Source organism: Cetorhinus maximus, chromosome 21, assembly GCF_964194155.1.
Source record: "Cetorhinus maximus chromosome 21, sCetMax3.hap1.1, whole genome shotgun sequence".
Classification (NCBI taxonomy): Eukaryota; Metazoa; Chordata; class Chondrichthyes; order Lamniformes; family Cetorhinidae; genus Cetorhinus; species Cetorhinus maximus.
The window spans coordinates 49,798,362-49,821,682 of record NC_135899.1 but is presented as its reverse complement, the minus strand read 5'-3'; the positions used below and the strand labels follow the sequence as shown (position 1 = coordinate 49,821,682).

The 23,321-nt window shown below is 43.7% G+C and overlaps 1 protein-coding gene across 7 annotated transcripts in view; it reads left to right on the top strand.

Moving 5' to 3' along the window:
* LOC144695871 (protein eva-1 homolog B-like) overlaps positions 1–23,321 on the top strand; it is a 92,510-nt gene that overhangs the window by 7,227 nt on the left and 61,962 nt on the right. For 2 of the 7 annotated variants that reach the window (XM_078566921.1, XM_078566915.1), the window contains exon 2: positions 12,930–13,038. The exons of 1 other annotated variant lie outside the window; for it this stretch is intronic. The gene's annotated coding sequence lies outside the window, so the exon portion shown is untranslated. Of the gene's footprint in view, positions 1–12,836; positions 13,039–13,064; positions 13,441–15,251; positions 15,367–23,321 lie in introns of those variants that run through there. 4 more of the 7 variants (XM_078566916.1, XM_078566917.1, XM_078566918.1 and 1 more) reach the window with 4 other exon arrangements.

The window sequence follows — 23,321 nt, the reverse complement described above, 5'->3', positions numbered from 1 at the left end:
GAACATTCCCTCAATACTGCACTGGTAGTGCCAACTCATATTGTGTACTCAGGCTGATAGCTCTACATTCTTCTGCAGCATAAACCCCTCCAGATGTTTCTAGTCTTTCTCATGTAACATTCAGGTTATTATTGACAACTTTGGATATCTCAAGGAAAGGAATTTCTGACACAGTTCGGTGGATGCGACAGAATAAAACATCCTTAGTCCTATTAGTGGAAATGGAGCTAAATCAAATAGAATGTTGCTCCAAACTGCTTTGATGCACATGTGCTCCCAGAAGAAATATTTCTAACAAGCTCTCCAGTATTCATGAGATTTTGAGTTGCGAGGCCAGGCTTTTGACAGTACGTTTGCGACAGATTGAATCTGTAATCAACTCTGTTCCACAGAATCCTAACAATTCCCTCTTTCCCCAATTGGTACCAGAAGGTGAATTTATCCACCAGATTACCGGCAACTACATATCTGTGTGACAATGTTATCTGTGTTGTATAAACAGTTCCATGATATGTCACCACTGCAGGTCTTTGATGTTCAGTGTGTCTCTGGGCAACAAAGGATACTGCTCAGGTTTGACGTCTTTAGCTTACAGCACTTGATCCATTCCTCTCCAATGTGTTTTTTTATTATTAATGTGTGATCTATAGATAGAAAGAGCCTAAATCTATCAATCTGCATTGTATTGTCGGTGGTAACGCATGTAACACCGTTAGTATTAAAATAACATCAATTGGGCTACAGAGGGTGGAATTTTCCGTGCCCGCTGGTGTCGGGCGTGTTTGGTGGCGTGAATAGCAATATGGCACGATCGGTTTCACGATGGCGTGAAACCAGCTCGCGATTGTCCGCTGAGCCCGCCAATGGAGGGCCATGTTTACTGCCATCGGATGTCAGAACCTCATTGTAATACATCAGTATATCATTATTAGGCCAGCCCGCCGGAATCATCCCTCCCCCCGGATTGTCCATCCATGCTGGTGGGAAAGCACGCCGATGTGTTTCACAACTGCACATAAAAGGCGTGTACTTGGTGGCCTGCACTTTGTAGCCTTCAGTCCACAGTGATTGTGATCCCAAGGCTATTCTAAAGCTAGGTGCCACCAAGTTGTGTGCCTCTGAGCTGGTAGAGGGTGTGGGTGAGCGCTGTGACGGGACTTCAGGGAGGGTGCCTCCAGATTCCTCTTCAGAGGTTTCTTCAGGTCTTGATTAGAGGCCCTGGGTCATGGATTCTGTCAGCTGTTTCCCAGATGTGCCTGTGGAAGCAAGGAGAGATAATTAGTGCATGGCAGTGGCCTGTGAAACAGGACACATCACTCATGGCATGGTTGTCTGATGGATGTTGCACTGCTGGACCCTCCCTTGGTAGAACAACGCCGACCTCACCGTCAGCCAGGACCAGTCCAGATCGTCACCAGCCAGCTGGATCACTCTGTTTTCAAAGTCAGTGAGGAACTTGATTTCGGGCATTCCCCCACCAGTCTGTGACCTCTCCCCCTTGTTGCGTGCCAGCTTGTCCTGCATGGATAGAGATGGAGATAGAGTAAGCAGTTCGCCTGCCAGGCCAGATGATAAGTATGCCTGGCCTGTGTGGGTGGTGAGTGGGTTGAGGACAATGCCCTGACTGCATAGCATTTGTATGGGCCAGAGTGATCTCCGGGACTAGGTTCAATCACCTAAACAGGTTGGAGAGGAACTGATCCAATTTTCTTTCCCTCAGCGGCCTGGCTTTTTGTCTGGTATTATGCCACTCCCAGGAGATTACATGACTTCCAAGTGGCGTGGAGAATGTCTGTATTGCAGTGCACCTCAAATTGCAGTTGTGTGGGACAGGCTGAATGTACCATGGGTCTTTCCTGCCCATCAAGATTCGCATGTTTATCAGGGGCTCCAGGTTCAGTTCCATGTTTCTGAGGAATCGACGGACTTCAACTGAGGTAGACTTTAAGATGCTGTAAGTGTCCCAGGCCTAAGAAGGGAGAAATTACTTTTGCTCCAGGTTGCTATCCAGTAACCTGCAGTTGGAAAGAGTGCGGATATTAGATGAGCAAACACTTCCTGCAGACAAATAGCCAGCTGATTGTCACTGTCCTGTTTACGTATAAGAGAATGGTTAGTTTGGTGAGATACTGGAAGGTTGTTGGTCATCCTGCGACTATCCACAGGCAGCCTGTACACGTAAAGCTGGAAGCCATTGAGGCCATTGTTGTATGAAGTCAGAAGCAGAATCCATGGTGCATTAGATGGTGTTGTTGTGGTTCTGGTACCAGGCAATCTTGTTGTGTTATGCCAGTATGATCTCACTAAATTCAGGCATGGAGCGCTGTGAATGAGAATCAGGGTTTTATCGGGAATCTGGGACTTGGGCTGTGAAGGCTTGGCAACGATCCTCCATCAGTGGCGATAAGCAGAACACAGACAATCTGATGTTATCAACTCTCTCTGCTATTATTCAGTGGTGTTTAAATACAGACATCACATGGCTGGTCAGACAACTGCCAAGTGTAGCAGTAAAAACAGGCTCGTGTGACTTTGCACATTTCCTGCTAAATGGTCTCAGACTCGTTAATTGTGCTCCACTTTAATATGGGAGGGCGGAAAGGAATAAAACGTTTTCTCTACAGCAGTCCATTAGTTATGGGGTATTCCACTCCCAGCAATGCTGCTGTCATGGCAACTCCTTTTAGCAGATGTGACAATCTTTGATTCAGAAGCAGTACAGAAAGGAACATTTGTAATCTCTTTAAAATGTCTGTGGAACCTGAATTGTTTCTAAGAATGTTTGAAAAGGACTTTCAGGAGTTTGCATCAATTGTAAAGGGATCAATTGCAATTTTCTTGAATATTAAAAAATACTGGTTCATGTGACCTGGTTACTTTTGACCTGGATGCAGTACCATCAGGAAGGAAGTTGAGACTTGAAGCCATGTGGCTGGCAGACACAAAGGAGAGCTGTAGACATGAATGAGAGCTACAAGCAGGAGAGCTGGAGGGTGAAGGTGATCAGCACACCGATGTGGACTCAAAGAGAAAGCAAAGAGAGACAGAAAGAGGAACATAGAATTTGTGTCAGGAGAAATCACTGAAGCTCTATGAAAAGTTTGATTTTCTGATTAGCAGTAAGAAGAAAATAGAATTCCAGAAGCTCTTGGGCAATTGATGCACGAGCAAGCGAAAGGGGCTAATCCTAAAAAGTGTTGTGAATAGCTCAAGATGTGAAAGAGCTGAGAGCTTGTATCAGAGGACCAGATTGTGAATCCTGTGTTGTTGGTTGATTGGTTGAAAAAGAACTCTAGAAAGTTACACCATGTAAACTGATGTGACCTGAGTAAGGGAGGGTTGGTGCTAACTGTATCCAGGGACCTCAGATGGAATATGCCTGCTGCTGAATACAACTAGAGGGCTACATCAATTGAGTTGGAAAGACTGAGATTGCATGTGGTGCCACATTTGTGTGGCGAGTGATGTGGGTGCTTGTGCTTGTGTAAGATCTATCTTTGTAGTATCAACTATTTAAAATTTACGTTTTTATTTGAAGTATCATTTGCCTGTTAATTCATATTTAATATATGTTGGTTCTGATTCATTTTAAAGTAAAAGTTACAAAAAGAGAAATTTCTTTATTTTAGGGTCCTTTGGTAACTTTGGTAATTTTGCTTTACGATTCCCTTACGGCAATTGTAACAAGACATTTTATTTGCACAATAGTGACGAGGATTGATGACCGGACTGCCCAACATGGTGACTTTGTCAAGCATATCTGCTACTGAAATGTATGACCACTAATAGCTGGGTCAGTTTATCCAGTAAGTTGCTGAGTGATACTGACCAGAAAGGACCCCCAGTCTCACCCTGTTGGCCTGTTCAGCTCTTCCTTCACCCTCCCTCTGGTACCCTTGCTGTTAAATCATTCGCCATCTCCCTGGTTTATTCTTTGCTCTCAAGTCAGAGGGTTGCAAAATTTGACAAACAGCTGGTGTAAATTTTCACTGCTTTGGCCATGTCAAACATTACCTTTGTCTTAGTTTTCTCATCCAAATCCTGACATTATATACTCAAGAATCAAACTCGAGTATCTATGTCTTCTTTTCCCCATGACAAACCATCTCCTCAGCCCACTTCCCCCCTTTTGGAAATACCTTGATGGTTTCTTCATTATTGAGATTGAGACTATAGTGAAGCTGCTTCTGCTATAACATCCTTTTCTAACCCCCCACAGTGTTCCATTCACTTGCCCTTCAATCTCCTGTCGCACTGCATTTTCTGTCCCATTTCCCATCCCTTCCTCTGCAGCCTAATCTCTTCAATATGACCTACCCCATCTTTGTTCCTCTGATTACCCAATTCCTGACTGCATAACTATTTCTCCTAGCTCCCATGTTCTGCTAACATTAGTAATGGTTCCCTCTGTTGAGTGCACTTCTTTCTTTCAAAGCTTCTCTGATAGATGCGTTCCTCCTCTCCTCCATGGCACTGTTCTTATCACTCCTACGTGCCAGAACTCTGCCAAAGCATAGTCAACAATTCCCTTTGTTCTGTCTTTGTGCAACCACCCTAGAATCCTTCAGGAATCAATCATAGGCCTCCTCTTCTTTCTGATTTACATGCCACCCCTTCGTAATATCGCCTGCAGATACAGGATCAGCTTCAAGACATATATTGATGACATTTGGCTCTCTCTAACCACAGTTCCCCCAGCCCCAAACCTGCCTCTGATCTTTAAGCTTGCCAGTCTAACATGGAGTCATGGATGAGACAAAATGTCATCCACCTGAATTTCAAGAATACCAAAGCCATTGTCTTCAGTTACAACCTTAAACTATGCACCTTCAACATTAACCCCTGCCCCTCACTCGGTTGCTCATCCAGGCTCAATCAGAATCTGCAGAGTGAACCCAAAGTGCAGCTTCAAATTCTACATCCCATCCCTCACTGAAACAGTCCATGTCCAAATGCAGCAAGACCTGGACAATATTCAAGATTGGGCTAATAAGTGGCAAGTAACACTCTCGTCACACAAGTGCAAAGCAATGACAATCTCCAACAAGAGAGAATTCAACCATCTCCCCTTGACATTCAATGGCATTACCATCACTGAATCCCCCACTATCAATATCCTGGGGGTTACCATTGACCAGAAGCTGAACTGGACCAGCCATACAAGTACCATGGCTACAAAAGAAGGTCAGAGGCTAGGAATTCTGTGGCGAGTAACTCAGCTCCCAACTCCCAACAGCCTGTCCATCATCTACAAGGCACAAATCAGGAGTGTGATGGAATACTCTCCACTTGCCTGGATGAGTGCAGTTCCAACAACACTCAAGAAGCTTGACACCATCCAGGACAAAGCAGCCCACTTGATTAGCACCCCATCCACCTTCAACATTTCACTCCTTCCACCACCATTGCACAGTAGCAGCAGTGTATACCATCTACAAGATGCACTGCAGCAACTCATCAATACTCCTTCAACAGCACCTTCCAAACCTGCGACCTCTACCATCTAGAAGGACAAGGATAGCAGATGCATGGGAACACCAGCACCTGCAAGTTCCCCTCCAAGTCACACACCATTCTGACTCAGAACTAAACTGCCCTTCCTTCACTGTCGTTGGATCAAAATCCGGGAACTCCCTTCCTAACAGCACTGTGAGTGTACCTATACCACGTGGACTGCTGCGGTTCAAGAAGGTGGCTCACCACCACCTTCTCAAGGGCAATTAGGAATCGGCAATAAATGCTAGCCTAGCCAGTGATGCCCACATGCCGTGAAGGAATAAAAAAAATGTGCCAATACCTCCATCTCTGCAACACAGCCCATACCCTCCTGCATCAGCTCTATTGTTTCCAAAACTACTACTTATCTGTTCATTGCCTAGGAATGATTATACCTGTGCTCTTCTTGCTGGTTTCCATCCTTCACTCTCTACAAACTCTAAATTGCACACAACTTTGCTGTTTGCATCCTTCCCAGAATCAGAGAATCATACAGCAATACGAAAGCATGTGACTTATGTGTATGCTGGCTCTTTAAAAGATCTATCTAAATAGCCCCATTCCCTTAATAATAATAATTATTATCCATTTCTATTCCCTTGCAGTTTCTGCACAGTCCAGCAACTTGTTTCCCTTCAAGTATCCAGTTTCCCATTTTAAAGTTACGCTTGAATCTGTTTCCACCACTCTTTCAGGTTGTGCATTCCAGATTAGAACAACACGCTGCATTATGTCCTCTGAGTTAAAAATAATCACAGTTTAGACTCAAAATGCTGGAGCTTCGTTTTGTGTATTTCTTGCTGCTTTCTGCGTGGTTGGTGGACTGGTAGACTGATGCATTGTTACTCAGCAGATAACTACTGCGCGACAGCGAATGTGGCACCCCGGGATATATATTCACATAACAATCAGTTCCTAGCTCTTTATGAATAATGTAGCAATACAACACTGTGCAAAAAAATCCTCTTTATCTCCCCACTGGTTCCTTTGCTAATTATTTTATATTAATAGCTTCTGGTCACTGAACATAATGCCAATGGAAACAGTTTCTTCTTATTTACTCTATCAAAACCACTCATGATTTTGAACACCTTGATTAAATCTCCTCTTAACTATCTCCTGTCTCTGGACATAATTGAAGTTCCTCAGCCCTGGTACCATTCTGGTAAATCTCCTCTGCACCTTCTCCAAGGTCTTGACATCCTTCCTGAAAGGCAGTGCCCAAAATTGGACACAGTGCTTCAGCTGAGGTCTAACCTGTGTTTTATAAGGTTTTAGCTTATTTTCTTTATTTTTTTTTTATAAAGCTCAGGATCCCATAAGCTTTGTTTTTAAACAGCCTCCATGTCAACTTGTCCTACCATCTGCAAAGATTTGTGTGCATACACCCCAGGTCTCTATGTTCCATTGAACCATAGGCCTGAATTTTACCTTCGGTCTGTGGGCGCGTGCCTGACACGCCGGAACGTAATATGATGCGCGATGATGTCGAGCGTGTGACCCGACATCATCGTGCACTCTCGCGATATTTCGTTCAGCGGACGTGCAGCCGACTCCGGTAATTGAAAGGCCTATTAAGGTCATTAAGGACCTAATTAACTTGAAATTTACACTGCCATCCAACCTAACATTTCTTTTAGGAAACTTCATCCATGAGCGGGATGAGGTTTCCTAAAGCGAATACTAATTAAATAAACTTTTATTTTGAAAATAAAAACATGTCCCATCTCATGTGACATAGTCACATAGAATCACAGAATCACACAGTACAGAAGAGGCCCTTCGGCCCATCGAGTCTGCACCGACATGTGAGAAACACCTGACCTACCTACCTAATCCCATTTACCAGCACTTGGCCCATAGCCTTGAATGTTATGATGTGCCAAGTGCTCATCCAGGTACTTTTTAAAGGATGTGAGGCAACCCGCCTCCACCACCCTCCCAGGCAGTGCATTCCAGACTGTCACCATCTTCTGGGTAAAAAAGCTTTTCCTCACATCCCCCTAAACCTCCTGCCCCTCACCTTGAACTTATGTCCCCTTGTGACTGACCCTTCAACTAAGGGGAACAGCTGCTCCCTATCCACCCTGTCCATGCCCCTCATAATCTTGTACACCTCGATCAGGTCGCCCCTCATGAGGGGACATGTTTCATTAAATTTTTAATGTCTTATTTATTTTTTTAAGAAGAGCTTCAATCTCCCTGAGACAGTTCCGTGCCTCAGGGAGATTGAAGCACTATTTCACCCACATGTGTGAACTGCGTGCTAGACCTGACTCTCCCCCTGCCTGCATAGGTAGCACTCAGCGCTGCCACTCAAGGTCCACGCAGGACGGGCCTTAATTGGCCTGCCCGCATGAAATCGCGGTGCGGAGCCGATCGCGGGCGATGGTCAGCTCCCTGACCACCCGCGCCCGCTCCCGCTGAGCCCGCCCGACGCAGGAAAAATTCAGGCCATAGAAAAGTTATGGCGCCGAAGGAGGTCATTCATCCCACCATGTTTACGCCGGCCAAAAGAAGAGAAAAAAAAATAAACTAGCCACTCATTTTTAATCCCACTTTCCAGCACCTGGTCCGTAGCCTTGAAGGTTACTGCACTTCAGATGTAGATCCAGGTACCGTTTGAGTGGAGCATTTCAGCCTCAACCACTGATTTAGGCAGTGAATTCCAGACCCCCACCACCCTCTGGGTGAAAAAGTTTTTCCTCATGTCCCCTCTAATCCTTCTACCAATCATCTTAAATCTATGTCCCCTGGTAATTGACCCCTCAGCTAGGGAAAACAGGAATTTCCTGTCTACCCTATCTAGGCCCCTCATTATATTACGTTCCTACATCCCCATTAAAATTGAACCACTTCTATTCACTTTTCCACCTTAGGATTATTTGGTATTATGGAGACAATATAAAATGCACTTTGTTGTGATATCTCAGTACTGGATAGATGTGTATTTTCTTTTTCCCTGTGCTGTAGCATTTGGAATTTACTTGGCACCATTTGTTCATGAACCTGATAACTTGTGGGGAAATAAACCGTTATGAAGGGAAACTTTATTTGATCACAACTTACAAATGTAGAGGAAAAGTGTTTAAACTTGTGACCTGTTGTCATCTTAAATCAGAGTTGTCAAAAGTGGCTTTGTGCTTGCAGGCCTATCAGGCCTATCAGGCCTATCAGCCACCACGTATGTGATTGTTGCTCATTGATTTATATGATTTCTCAAAGAGCCTGTGATGGTTTTAAATTGATTCTGCATGTGCTGGGGATGATGTGCCTCTTCTCTGAGGAATTCAATAGCTGAACTTCAAACTAAAAATCATGAGCTCATCTGCGTCCAATGTTTGTCTCCTCTGTTCAAGGCTCCAGTCGTGTTTGGATTCTAATTTCTGTGTGTTCCAGTGGTACGCAAGGAAGAAAGTATCGTTTGTCTCAATGCATATCCCAGGTCCCAGCATTAATGCATTCCTGTGAGGAGCACATTTGAGAGAGGGAGGAATAGTTCTGAGACCTCCAGAGACTTGAGCACAAAATCCAGGCTGTCATTCTAGTGCAGTACTGAGGGAGTGCTACACTGTCAGAGGTATCTTCTTTCAGATGAGATAATAAACCAAGGCTCTATCTTCCCTTTCAGGTAAACGATCCCTGTCACTATTTCAAAAAGAGCAGGGGAGTTCTGCTCAGTGTCCTGGTCAATATTTATTCTTTAGCCAGCAGCTAAAAAGACAGATTACCCGTGATTACCACATTGTTACTTTGTCAAATTTCCTGGAATTTCTTTGGGGATCCAGGCCACGATCTTAGTATTCCTGGCATCTCCCACTTGACGGCCTGGTATTCTGGGACTGGTCAGGTAGTGCCAACCCAACTGGTGTTCCCACTGAGGACCGGGAATGCTGGAATTCATGATGTGGGAATCCCCCAGCAGTGTCAATGGCCACACTGTGTCTTACGCCAAACCTATACCTGAGATAGGCCAAAGCTTCACTCCTAAAGGACCAATTAGGAACTCTGACTCAAGTTCAGGACTCAGGGTATTGGAGCCATAGCCTAACTTGTGACTCTTCTGGTGGCCTCCTGTCACAGCCACCGGTGGAGTGTTCCAGGAGAGAATCTAGGCTGTTATGGCCTACTTGGTTGAATATTCGTCAGACATTGCCAAGGCACATGCATGAAGAATGACCCCATGGGCAAAATATTAGTAGCCTCTCGGTTCTGAGAAGCCAGAAAACCAGATAGCAGCAGAAGAAAGAGAAAAAAAATGAAGAAAAATGGAGCACTGTTGACTTTCTGTTTACGATGTGCTAACAATCTCCGGATAAAGTGTGTCTCTGAGCCATGATGTGATGGTGCACAACCTCATATGGAAAGTGAAGCTGATTCTTGTCAAATTGTGCTGTGACATTCAGGGAAAATTCCACACAGGAACCCTCAGGGAGTGGTGTTGGAATGAGTTCAAGAAGAACGGATTTGGAAATGACCTTTCACCAAATTATTTTTGGAGCCTTTCCTGCAATGATATGGAGACAATGAGGTGAAAGCATACAAAAGAACCAAACCAGGAGAAGGAAGGCTTCTTAGGAGAGTGGAACTCTAGTCATCAGACTCCAGCTACAGAAAGTCACTGCTACAGGCCAATGATTTAGTAGTAGGAGTCATTGGCCATTACTGTATGACACAAAGCTTTCAAATAGTCTGACAAAATCAGGAACAAAGGGACTTTGAGTGGTTTCAATGCATTGTTCTGAACAGCATGGAGTGTGCATCGCCCCTGAGAGGTTTCAAACCCCCTTCAATTGACCCTCATATTCTATGATGTCTTCTAAATTTGGCAATGTATTGCCGTCATTTAGCACTTAGTAGTGCCAAACCCACAATCTCTACCAACTAGAAAGAGAAGAAGAGCGGACCAATGTTCCCTCTAAAGTTGCACAATTGCACAGCAATCCGAAAGTTCCTCCTGACATGTCAGCCCCTTGAAGTTACGATGCTTGCACAGCTGCGCAAAAAATTTAAAGGCCTAGTGCACTTAAACGAGTGAATGGGGACATTGATTGGGTCACATTGCAGCTGTCCCATGGGAACATTATCACCGCCAAGTTCCCCCCCATGCCACTCACCATCCTGACTTGGAAACATTGTCTTTGGGTCAAAATCCTGGAACTCCCTCTCTAACAGCACTGTGGGTGCACCTACCCCACACTGACTGCAGTGGTTCAAAGTGGCGGCTCATCATCACCTACTGAAGGGCAATTAGGGATGGGCAATAAATGCTGGTCTTGCCAGCAATGGCCCCATCCCTCGAATGAATTTAAAAAATCCAAATGTTTCCGAATTTTTATACGCTTGGGTATCCAATTCAGAATGCAAGGTGTCGGAAATCTTGCACAGTCTCTAAGAGTGTGCACGCTGTCCGGTTTCATATACAGCATCTGACTTAATGTAAAGTATACCATTACTTGTTCAGCGTCCAGTACTCCCATTCTGTACCTAATCACTTTATATCTCTTCCTTCCTTCCTCATGTGTATGTGTTTTCTCCCCTTTCCTCGGGCCTATTTCATAAGCTGTGCATCTGTAATAGACCAGAATTGGCTGTAGCATGACCCCATTAGTGGGAATTTCCCCCTCCACCCTTCAGCTCAAAAGCATTACCCACTAAAGTGGCTGAAAGTGTGAGCTGATAAGGTGCAGTGAGGGAGATGGCATCTGGGAGCTGAGTGAATTACAGTGGGTGAATTCAACCTCAAATCAGATACAGAAATGGAGAGGGAAAGAAAGGCTGGATTAAGAGAGTGAGAGATTAAAGAAACAAAGGAAAAGTAAGAGAAAAAATGTATAAAATTAAAATTGGACATTTTTAAGATCTCCAACAGTTAATAGCCTGAAGGAAAGAGAGTCCACACATGCAATAGTTAATTTTCAGTGCCAGAGAGGCTGATTGGTAATAATTAACAGATCACACTGTTAAAAGGTACTTGCACTTATAATTACTGGCCTTAAATATCAGCTGTAAACTTAATTCATATCTACAATGCGAATACAGCAACTTCTTGATATTCAGTGCTTGTTAATTGTGGAGCAGTACAACTCTGACAGGAACTTTGGATATTTGCATTTTCCCTCAGCTGAAAATGCTGCATTTCCTCATCAAAAATGGTGAGCAGCATTAGCCTCACCGTTATTTTGGCAGAAAAATCTAACATCTTCACCTTTCGATGAAGGGCTGGGTCTAAAACTCTCATGCTTTCTTCTCTTCACAGATGCTGCCTGACTTACTGAGTTAACCCCATGTTTCCTGATTTTGTTTTAAATACGGCTAAAACTTCCTGAACCCTGTGTCAGCCTCACCTCATCCACAAAAGCACCATTGTGACATTATTCCATTCTCCATACCAGCACCAGCCTGAGTGAGACAGTCAACTTGCTGCCAAAATAGGGCACCACTTAGTGTATTATGGAGTCATGCCCACTAGGAGGTAACTTAAATCTCCCCCAGCATTTTTTTATTCATTCATGGGATTTGGGCTTTGCTGGCTGGGCCAGCATTTATTGCCCATCCCTAGTTGCCCTTGAGAAGGTGGTGTTGAACTGCCTTCTTGACCCGCTGCAGTCCATGTGGTGTAGGCACACCCACAGTGCTGTTAGGGAGGGAGTCCCAGGATTTAGACCCAGCGACAAAATATAGCCACAAAAAAGGGGACTTTGTCCCATTGAGTTTCAGCTCAATTTAAACACAGGTCATGGAGGTTGCAGCAAGGATACATTATATTAAAACACCAATTCCTCCTGATATTCAATTGAACATCACTTTGGAAAACTGCATCAAGGTTTGCTTCGTGTAGCTGAGAAATTTTTTTCCCTCAGAGGGTCGTGAGTTTTTGAAATTCTCTTCCTCAAAAGGCGGTGGAAGCAGAGTCTTTGAAATTTTTTTAAGGCAGAGCTAGATAGATTCTTGATAAGCAGGGGGCTGAAACTTTAGGGGGGTGCGGGGTGGAGGTGGGAAATTTAGGGTTAAGGTTGCAATCAGATCAGCCATGATCTTATTGAATGGTGGAGCAGGCTCGAGGGGCCGAGTGGCCTACTCCTGCTCCTAATTCGTATGTAGGTAAAATGATTGGCTAAAATGATTGGCTGAATGTTCACCTAGAGCTGCAGTTATTAACAGTGCTGTACAAAGTGAATCTATAAACAGTTTCCTACTTTCTTTATGACATCTTATGATCACCTCCCCCGCTCCAGATAACTAGAAAATGTTTCTGTGGCTGTGGGTTTAAATAGACATAATTACACTAGGGGTTGGACCTGGGGAGGCTATTAAATAAGTCACACTGTGAGCAGCATTCAGCACAGAGGAATACACCAAACCCTTTGGCAAGTATTTCCTGTTGCTGCTGCCTTAATGCTAAACAGATCTTTTCTTTTCCCTATTCCTAGCCAAAGAGCTCCTGGCTCCTGTCAACTGACTCTCCAGCACTGCGAAGCTGCAGACACTATAAGCAGCAAGGGCAAGCAAGGAAGAGGCTTCGGGGGAGCTGCTATCCTGGTGAGTGCTTGTGTCCTTTTTTGGGGTTTTTTTTTCCTTCTCCTCCAGGTCATGTGGAGTCAGCATTCCTTCCTTCCCCCTCCCCATTTCCTCCCTTCCCCCAGTCTCTGCAATTAGCTAATGGGTGCCTGGGAACATCTGGAAGGAAGTGGGTCCACCTTCAATTTGCAAACTGCTCGCTGGGAGAGAGCGAGACAGGGAGAGAGAGAGAGAGAGAGTTTCCTGCAGCCAGTCTATCAGTACGGGGCCACTTCTGCTTTACTGAAAGCCTTTTTGAGCATCACAGCCCGTACACTGTGAGTCTGCTTAGATTGAGCGGAGGGGTCACTCCCTGAATGAAGGTCTAACAAGAAGCTCCTTTGAAGTTGCTGAGCTGCAGACGGCTGAGGATTTTTAAGGTCGGTGAGCTGGGACATATTTTTGATTTCCCTGTTGATTTCTTTTTTTTTAATTATTGAGAGTATCTGAGACACAAGGAAACATTCAATCAGAGCTAAATTACCGTCAAAAAATCTCAAAACAACAAAAACAAACATGAGTTAAAGGGATGAACAGTGTCTAATTATTTGTAGTCTGTGAAGTGTTGCTGGCTTCGGTGTGAGTGACTGCTCTGCCATACACTGTAATAGCTCTCATTTATTTCACTTTGTGGCGTTAACCATTCACTGTGAATTCCCAGATCTGCAGGGAACATCTGATTCTAAATATTGTTCAGACAAAAAAAGTGAGAGCTTCCATATGGAACTGAGTGAATTCACATTGTAAGGAACTACTGACACTGGATTTAAAGATACAGGGGGCCTGAGAAACTGACACTGGATTTAAAGATACAGGGGGCCTGAGAAACTGACACTGGATTTAAAGATACAGGGGGCCTGAGAAACTGACACTGGATTTAAAGATACAGGGGGCCTGAGAAACTGACACTGGATTTAAAGATACAGGGGGCCTGAGAAACTGACACTGGATTTAAAGATACAGGGGGCCTGAGAAACTGACACTGGATTTAAAGATACAGGGGGGTCTGAGAAACTGACACTGGATTTAAAGATACAGGGGGCCTGAGAAACTGACACTGGATTTAAAGATACAGGGGGCCTGAAAAACTGACACTGGATTTAAAGATACAGGGAGCCTGAGAAACTGACACTGGATTTAAAGGGATAGGGGGTCTGAGAAACTGACACTGGATTTAAAGGGACAGGGGGTCTGAGAAACTGACACTGGATTTGAAGGGACATGGGTCTGAGAAACACACTGGATTTAAAGGGACATGGGTCTGAGAAACACACTGGATTTAAAGGGATGTGGAGTCTGAGAAACACACTGGATTAAAAGGAACGGAAGGGTCTGAGAAACTGACACTGGATTTAAAGGGATTGCGGGGTTGGTCTGAGAAACTGGATTTAAAAGGAACCAGTTGTGAGACTGAACATTGAATCTACAAAGAGATTGTGCAAATGAATGGGTTTTGAATGCGTTAAAATCTCACCCTGTGTAATTTGTTATTTAAATGTTATTACTCCAGATCTCTTCTCTATTTAAACAGAGCAGGCTTGCTTTTACACACTGACTGAAGGAAGAGAGCACAAAACAAAAACAGAAACAGAAATACCTGGAAAAACTCAGCAGGTCTGGTAGCATCGGCGGAGGAGAGCACAGTTGACGTTTCGAGTCCTAAAGACCCTTGTTGAATGGTCATGAGGACTCGAAAAGTCAACTGTGCTCTCCTCCGCCGATGCTACTAGACCTGCTGAGTTTTTCAAGGTATTTCTGTTTCTGTTTTTGTTTTGGATTTCCAGCATCCGCATTTTTTTGCTTTTATCTATGAAGGAAGAGAGCGTTCTTGCTGTGGACTGATGCTTGCAGAATTTCGGGAAGGGGCAAAGGGGGATTGGGAAACTTCGGTATAAAGAATATTCCATGAATTTGATGCAACAGTGAACTTTCCGGAGAGTCATGTACAGTAAAATTAATCACTTAATTGTTGCAATAGTCTGTTTGCAAAAACTTCCCAATTTCCGGTAGCTGTCCTCTATTAATCAGTATAATTTGATGTTAGACTGCACAGTGGAGAAACACAGATGCTCCCGACCGGTGGAATCAGCCAGTTGCCAGTGTGACAGCAAATCAGTCATGGTGCAAATGCTGACATGTATTCCACCCATTCAGCACACTGGGGCGAGAGGGAGAAACGTACAGATTGTGTCTTGACAGAGTTGATGTGGGGAGGATGTTTCCTCTAGTGCGAGAATCTAGAACTAGGGGCCACTGTTCGGAAATAAGATGTCGCCCATTTAGGACAGAGATGAAGAGAAATTTTTTCCCGTGAGTCTTTGCAACTCTCTTCCTCCAAAGCTGGTGGAAGCAGAGTCTTTGAATACTTTTAAGGCAGAGGTGGATAGATTCTTGATAAGCAAGAGGGTAAAAGGTTACTGGGGGGAGGTAGGTGGGAATTTAGGTTACAATCAGATCAGCCATGATCTTATTGAATGGTGGAGCATGCTTAAAGGGCCGAGTGGCCTACTCCTGCTCCTAATTCATATGTTCCTATGTCTGATGGGGTAAATTCACCCTCTGAATAGAGACAGGCCTCCTAAAAGACAAACTCTAATGCAATTTGTTTATGGGAAACATTAATTGGTCTTTTAGTGACTGGCCTTTTTAATCCTGCTATTTGGGAGATTGATCTCAGTGCACACCCCTTCCCCCTCCCTCCCTTGAGTGCACCAGCCTCCCCTTCCCCTGTTTGCATTGGAAGATGTTGTTTGCACTGGTATTGGAATCTGCTGTACAATATAATTTGCCCTCACTTACTGCACTGAAACTAGGAGCTCTAACCCAAAGATGCATTCACAGATTTACACATGTCTATGTTGCTACTGTTCCTGAAATACTCCAGCATTGACACTGTGGAGTATCAGCGACAGTGGAAGGATTATGCACTTGTCAAAACAGCTTTCATTGGTGCATTTTTATAAAAGATAATAATTACTGTAGCAGAGTTGACACTTTCAGATGAATTTGTAGCAGATCTGTTACTGATATGCGCACTCAGTTCATTTTCATGAGTTTTAAATATTTAATTTCTTACCTCCATAATTTATCAGTGCAGGGAACCAGGACACCAACTGTGTACAAACTCCCATAACTGAGCTCGGTTCAAACATCTGAATGATTGCCCCTGCTTCAAAGATTCCCAAACATTGAACTTAAGATGTTTAACAGGGCAACTCCTTTGAGATAGTAGGCCGTTAATTCATCACACGTATCCTTCCATTTTCATTTCTGCCAAGAAATACAGTTTGACTCACTACCTTGAATCTTCTTGAGGTTTAAGTGACCTGAGAGACTGCCAGACTTCATTATAGAGAGGCCCAAAATAGGAACATGGTTAAGGTGTTAGTTGTGGCTCAGTGGCTAGCGCTCATGCTTCAAAGTCAGAAGATTATGGGTTCAGGTCCCAATCCAGAGACTTGGCCACGTACTTCAGCACAACACTTGCTGAGGGAGTGTTGGAGGTGTCGTCTTTCAGATGAGACGTTGTTAAACCAAGGTCCGGTCTGCTCCCTCAGCATTATCTTAAGAGTAGAGGGAGTTCTCCTGATCTCCAGTCTGCAACTAACATCATTAAAAACAAAATACCCATTATCTTATTGCTGTTTTTGAGAATTTGCTTTGTGAAAATTGGCTGCCACATTCCTATGGGCTGAATCTTCGGCTCGGCGAGTGGGTGGGGCGGGGCCCGCATGCTGAGGTGTAGAATGACGCGGGGTGATGTTGGGTGTGTGTCCTGATGTCACAGCGCGTCATTCAGACTTTCAGTTCACACCCGAGTCGGCTGCGCGCCCACCGAACTGTCAAAGGCCTAATAAGGTCATTTCACTCTCAATTAAAATAATTAATGGGGATGCCCGTCCAACCTTAAGGTTGTTGGGCAGGCGAAGAGCCCAGGCGGCCTTCGCATTTTTCATGGAACCTCATCCACGGGCGGGATGAGGTTTCATGAATTATTTTAAATTTTGAAAACATTTTTTATTGAAATTAGTGCACATGTCCCAGCTCATGTGACATGTCCAAATATTCTTTTAAAATCTTTTTGTCCATTTTTCACACTCAAATTAATCTCCCTGAGGCAAATCCATGCCTCAGGGAGAATTCTGTGCTCTTTTGCACGCATGCGCGCGGAAGTGCGCACTCCCCACTCAGGCAATCGGGGGCAATCGCCCGCACAGGGACCGCTCAGTGCTTCTGGGTGTGCGTCACGCTGGGCGGGCCTTAATTGGCCTGCCCACGTAAAATGGCGGTGCGGACCCTATCGGGGGCGCTGATCGGGCCCACCCCTGCTCCCGCATCGCCTGCCCAACAGGCAGAAAATTCTGCCCGATATTACACCAGGGACTAAAGTTCAAAAATAAAAATACTTTATTGGCTGTTAATGCTTTGGATCATTCTGAGGTTGTAAAAGGCACCGTCATTTCTTTCTAAACAATAACCTTCCGCTAGTTGTCTGCCAATGGTCAGCTACTCTCCTGATATGAGTCACTAGTATGCAGCCTGGAGTCACTTACAGTTTTTATTGTTGTCTGAAAGCACTCGTTCCTCATTTGACTCAGCAATTACATAAATAATTTGGACTCTGGAATCAGAAAATTTGTGGATGAAACTAAATTGGGAGTATAGTGAATACTGAGAGACTGTGCTAAAATACAAGAAGACATTAATAAACTTGCAGAATAGATGTGTAAATAGCAAAAGAATTTGATGATAAATAATTAGAGGCAATTGGAGGAATAATGGGACAACATTCTCCTTGGGAAATATAAGTTGTGAGAATGGGTTTTTCTTCTAAATATTTTGGGTGTGTGTGTGTGATTTCATTATGCTGGGCAAGAGTTTGACAGGAGTCAGGTTGTCTGGGGGTTTGGAAACAAGAAAATGATATAAGTGTTAAGTTTGAGGTACAAGTAAATGGGTTAGATCTAACATTTGCATTTTTAGATAACTTGAGAGTTTGTTTGAATATCAAAAGGGAGTCAGAGGAAACTAGAAAAACGTTTGCATCTTGCAGTTCATAGGTAAACAAGTAGTGGGAATATGAATGTATTGACCCAAAAGAAACGACTAGATGGAAATGTGACAGATCTTATATTTGGAAGGGTTTGAGTTTCAGAGGTGTGTGAGAACAATGGGACTGAGATGAAAGGGGGAAAAGGTATATTAGAGTTAGTGTGGATGTTGAGCTGGAGAGCTGTTGAGCTGGATAGCTATTAAGTTGGAGATGGCTGGAGATAGCTGGAACTGTTTGAGCTGTTGAGATGGCTGGAGCTCTGGTCTGGGAGAGGATGCAGTTTGAATCACCCATCCAGTCAATCCAGAAAAGCCTTGGGCTGCAGCAAGCAGTTTTATTCTGAAGTGGATTCCATAGGAGAGTGGAAGAGGGTAAAGGTCATATGGTACACCTTTATTGAAGCTACAGAAGTTTGCCTTGTGTAATATTACTGGATTTCATATTTTAAATATCTATAAGGGAGTGTTGCCTGGAAATTGTTTTTACTTGTGGGTTTGACCAAGTAGAACGTTTTGGTGGGAATGTTTTGTAAGACTAACCGTAATTGTGTAACTGTAATCTTGTGTACTTAAGTTTTCTTTACTTTCTTGTTAATAAAACTTATACTTTTAATTAAAAAAACCCCAAAAGTGTTAGTAGATTTCTTACTGCTGAGATCGGTACGTCGTCTTCTCGTTATTAGAATACAAAAACAAGGTTGTGGCCTGTGAGCCAAGTTTCCCTCTGAGATTTGGTTTGCAAAGCGATTAACACCTGCTGTGGTCATAACAAAGTCTAATTAGAGTAGCGGTGCAAAGATATTCAGAGGTACAGATTCACAAATTAAAAGTAACGATACAGGTTAACAGCACCAAATGAGATAGAAACAGTGTGGTTCATTTCTAGATGGTTAGGATGCAAAAGCAGCTAAGTTACTTTAAACTTAGTTTAGATGACACTTAGAGTACTGTGCAGAAGGTCTCCATATCATAAAAAGGGTAGAAGCACTGGAGAAAGTGTAATGAAGATTTACCAGGATAATAACAGGACTGAAACGTTGCAACTATTAGGAAAGAATGAACAAGCTTGGGCTCTTTTCTGTGGAAAAGAGAAGACTGAGGGGTGATCTGATAGAGGCTGTTGAGATTATGAAAGGGTTTAATAGGGTAGACATGGAGAAGATCTTCCCACTTGCTGGGGAGATTGAAATGAGGACCATAAATATGAGTTAGTCGCTCATAAGTCCAAAATGGAATTCAGAAGAAACTTCTTTTCTCAGAGTTTGAGCCAAACAGCATTGATGCACATAAGGTTAAGCTACATAAACACATGAAGAAGAATAGATGGTTAAATGAGTGAAGATAGGTGGAAACTTATGTTTCACTCAACACTGGCATAGATCAAGTTGGGCAGCCTCTGTGTTGTAATGGATCTGTAATTCCTTGAAGAAGAGTTTTCAGAACAAGCCAGTTTGTCACTGAGTTTAGTCACAATCCACCCCCTGACCCCTCCACCCCCACCACCCCACCCACTCAGCTGCAGCCCTTGTGCAAAGTGGAATCTTTATCTGTGTTGTAGGGGTTAGAATGCAGTGTTTCACTCAATACCTGTCGCCATTTTATGTAGTGACAGACTTTCCTATGACTGCTCTGGGATGCATGAGGGGCATGTGACTTTTAGATAAGCATCGAGCACAAGGTGACAACCTATTAGAAACATCAGCAATAAGTTTGGTCTGCCGTGGATGCCTTGTCCTATTCGGTGTCACTGGGTCACTCTTATAAATGGATCACGTTATGTTCCAGAGTTGACTCACACTGCTCAGTGTCCATTTAAATGATAGCGCAGGCAACCTAACAATGTGTCTTCCTTAACGTACAAATTGGATAGATTGCACTTATTTGAGCTTTCAGTAGGTGGACTGTCAGCTTCAGTGAGATAAGGCCAAAATTAAATCTTATGTGGTTTTATCTGACAGCAAGTGAACATAGAGAGCAATGGTTAATGATTGGGTTCAATTTAATTGCTGTGACTTGTTATTGCAGAATAATACAAAATAATAAACATTCTCAGTCACCTTAATTAACTTTATTTAACTTAATTTTTTGAGGAGGTGACCAGGTGTGGAGATGAGGGTAGTGCAGTTGATGTAGTTTATATGGATTTCAGCAAAGCCTTTGACAAGGTCCCATATGGGAGACTTATAAAGAAGGCAAATGCACATGGGATACAGGGTAATTTGATAAGGTGGATTCAAAATTGGCTTAGTTGTAGGAGACAGAGGGTGATGACAGAAGGATGCTTTAGTGACTGGAAGCCAGTGTCCAGTGGTGTACCACAGGGATCTGTGCCGGGCCCCCTATTATTCATCATTTATATAAACGACATAGATGACTATGTGGGGGGTAGGATTAGTAAGTGTGCGGATGACACAAAGATTGGCCGGGTGTTTAACAGTGAGGTTGAGTGTCTTGGGCTACAGGAAGATATAGACGGGATGGTCAAATGGGCAAATAAGTGGCAGATGGAATTTAACCCTGAAAAGTGTGAGCTGATACACTTTGGAAGGAATAATTTGACAAGGAAGTATTCAATGAACAGCATGCCACTAGGAAGTTCTGAGGAACAAAGGGACCTTGGTGTGTGTGTCCATAGATCTCTGAAGGCAGAGGGGTATGTTAGTGGGGTGGTGAAAAAGGCATATGGGACACTTGCCTTTATCAATCGAGGCATAGATTACAAAAGTACACAAATTGAAGGTGAGGGGCAGGAGGTTTAGGGGGGATGTGAGGAAAAACTTTTTTTACCCAGAGGGTGGTGACAGTCTGGAATGCACTGCCTGGGAGGGTGGTGGAGGCGGGTTTGCCTCACATCCTTTAAAAAGTATCTGGATGAGCATTTGGCACGTCATAACATTCAAGGCTCTGGGCCAAGTGCTGGTAAATGGGATTAGGTAGGGAGGTCAGGTGTTTCTCATGTGTCGGTACAGACTCGATGGGCCAAAGGGCCTCTTTTGCACTGTGTGATTCTGTGATTCTGTGAACATAAACAAAATAACTTCCCACTAATTTTCTGAACCCTGGCTTTCTGAGACTGAATGGGCTATCATTTGAAATCTTAACTTTCAGGGTCTCTATTTTATATCAATGCTCACAATCAGAGGAGTGGGTTTGTACCAGATAATTCTTGCTGAGTGCCCGGGACTAGAGACTTCCCAACACAATGGGCATGAGGTGGTTTTCAATTATTGCATCTGGTTTTCAATCTTGGTGAAACAATCCCTATATTTGACCATTATCATTTTAACCACACTTTCTCTTGGTGTTTTTTTTTAAAGAAACCTATGTGCACACGTATTGCTTTCAAAACCACAACATTAAAATACAACTCCTTTCCCAATCCTTTCTGCGGATAAATGGTTCCCAAATCCTGAAATATAACAGCGGCTTTTAAAGGATCATTTCAAGCTGTGTGGTAAGGACTTCTTCCCAGACCTAGGAGTAAGATATTATTCAAAAGTTACATTTTTATGTTTTGCCATGCTTATCTTGTCTTATGACCATTGTTACTATGGCAACCAGCCCTAAATTCTTGTGTTTAAATTGTCAATGGCCAGAGTCTACAGTTACTAATAATGAATAACTTAGTGGCTAATTGTAATTGTTCAGTCACATTCTGGTTCAAGGCACTAATGACATAGTCTAACAGTACAGCTAGGAACAGGAGGAGGCCATTCAGCCCCATGATCCTGTTCCACAATTCGGTTGGGTCATAGTGGATCTACATCTCAACTCCATCTATCTGCCTTTGATTAAATCTTGTGACACTTTTAGAAAAATCTCCGTCTTGAAGATTTTAATTGACCCCCAGCCATCCACAGACTTTCGGGGAGAGAGTCCCAGATTTCCACTTTATGGGCAGGATTTTACGCGTCAGCGAGCGTGGGCGGGGCCCACTTGCCGATGCATAAAATGACACGCGGTACGTCAGGGGGAACTCCCAACGTCACCGCGCCCCATTTAAATTTTCAGGAAGGCGGAAGCGCAGCAAAATCAGCTGCACACCTGCTGACCTATCAATGGCCAATTGAGGCCATTGACAGGGTCAAGGTTATCGGGCAGGCCAGGAGCCCTGGTGCCAATTAGAAAAAACATGAAACCTCATCCATGGACGAGATGAGGTTTCATGTAGGATTTAAAAAATTTTAATAAACGTTTTGTAAAAATTATGGACATGTCCCAACTCATGTGACATTGTCACATAAGGGGACATGTTAGGGAAATTTTATTTTTCTATTTTTATCCTTCTTACATTTACAGCCAATCTCCCTGAGGCTGCACTTAGCCTCAGGGGAGTGCGCTCTTTCGTGCAAATGCGCGAAAGAGATCACTCTCAATTTTGTGATTTTCCCCCTCACCCGCACAGGCAGTGCATAGTGCTTCTGTGCAGACGTCATGCTGGGTGAGCCTCAATTGGCCCACCCATGTAACATGGTGGCACGCCTCCGATCGGGGGCGCCAATCGGAAGCGTGCCTGTATGCGCCTGCCCTTCAACTTCCCCCCCCCGACGGGGGGAGAATTCAGCCCTATTTGTGTGAAAAAAATGCTTCCTGATTTCACTCCTGAACAGCTGAGATCTAGTTTTAAGATAGCGTCCCCCTTATAGATTCCCCTACCAGAAGAAATAGTTGCTCTGTCTCTACTGAATCTTTTTATCATTGTAGACATCTTGATTAGATCAGCCCTTAATGTCTGACTTCAGATGAGAACAAACCAAGTTTATGCAACCTGTCCTCATAATTTAACCCTTTCAGCCCGGGTATCATTCTTGTAAACCTGTATTGCACCCACTGCAAGGCTAATATATGGTGCCCAGATGAGGTCTCAGTGACTCCCAACTAATGTGGAGTTTTTTTCGAATAGTGTCACTTAGATCTGCTCGATGTTTAACAAAATTATAAGCAAATTTATAAAGAACAGTTGTATCCTGAACTGCAGACAGAATATCATTTTTAATTCCCTTTTATCTGCATTCTGGGCAAAGTGATCCATGAAACAAGTTGCAGGACAGTACTGCTGCACCCTGGCAACCATAACATAGAATTAGCATTTCCCAGGCAGATGCATACATTTTACATAATATATTGATGTTTGATCAGATAACCAGGGTCCCTGGAGTGAATTGCTCAGCTGGAGCTTGGTAAGATGTTGGGATAGAGAAAGAAAGTTTCTT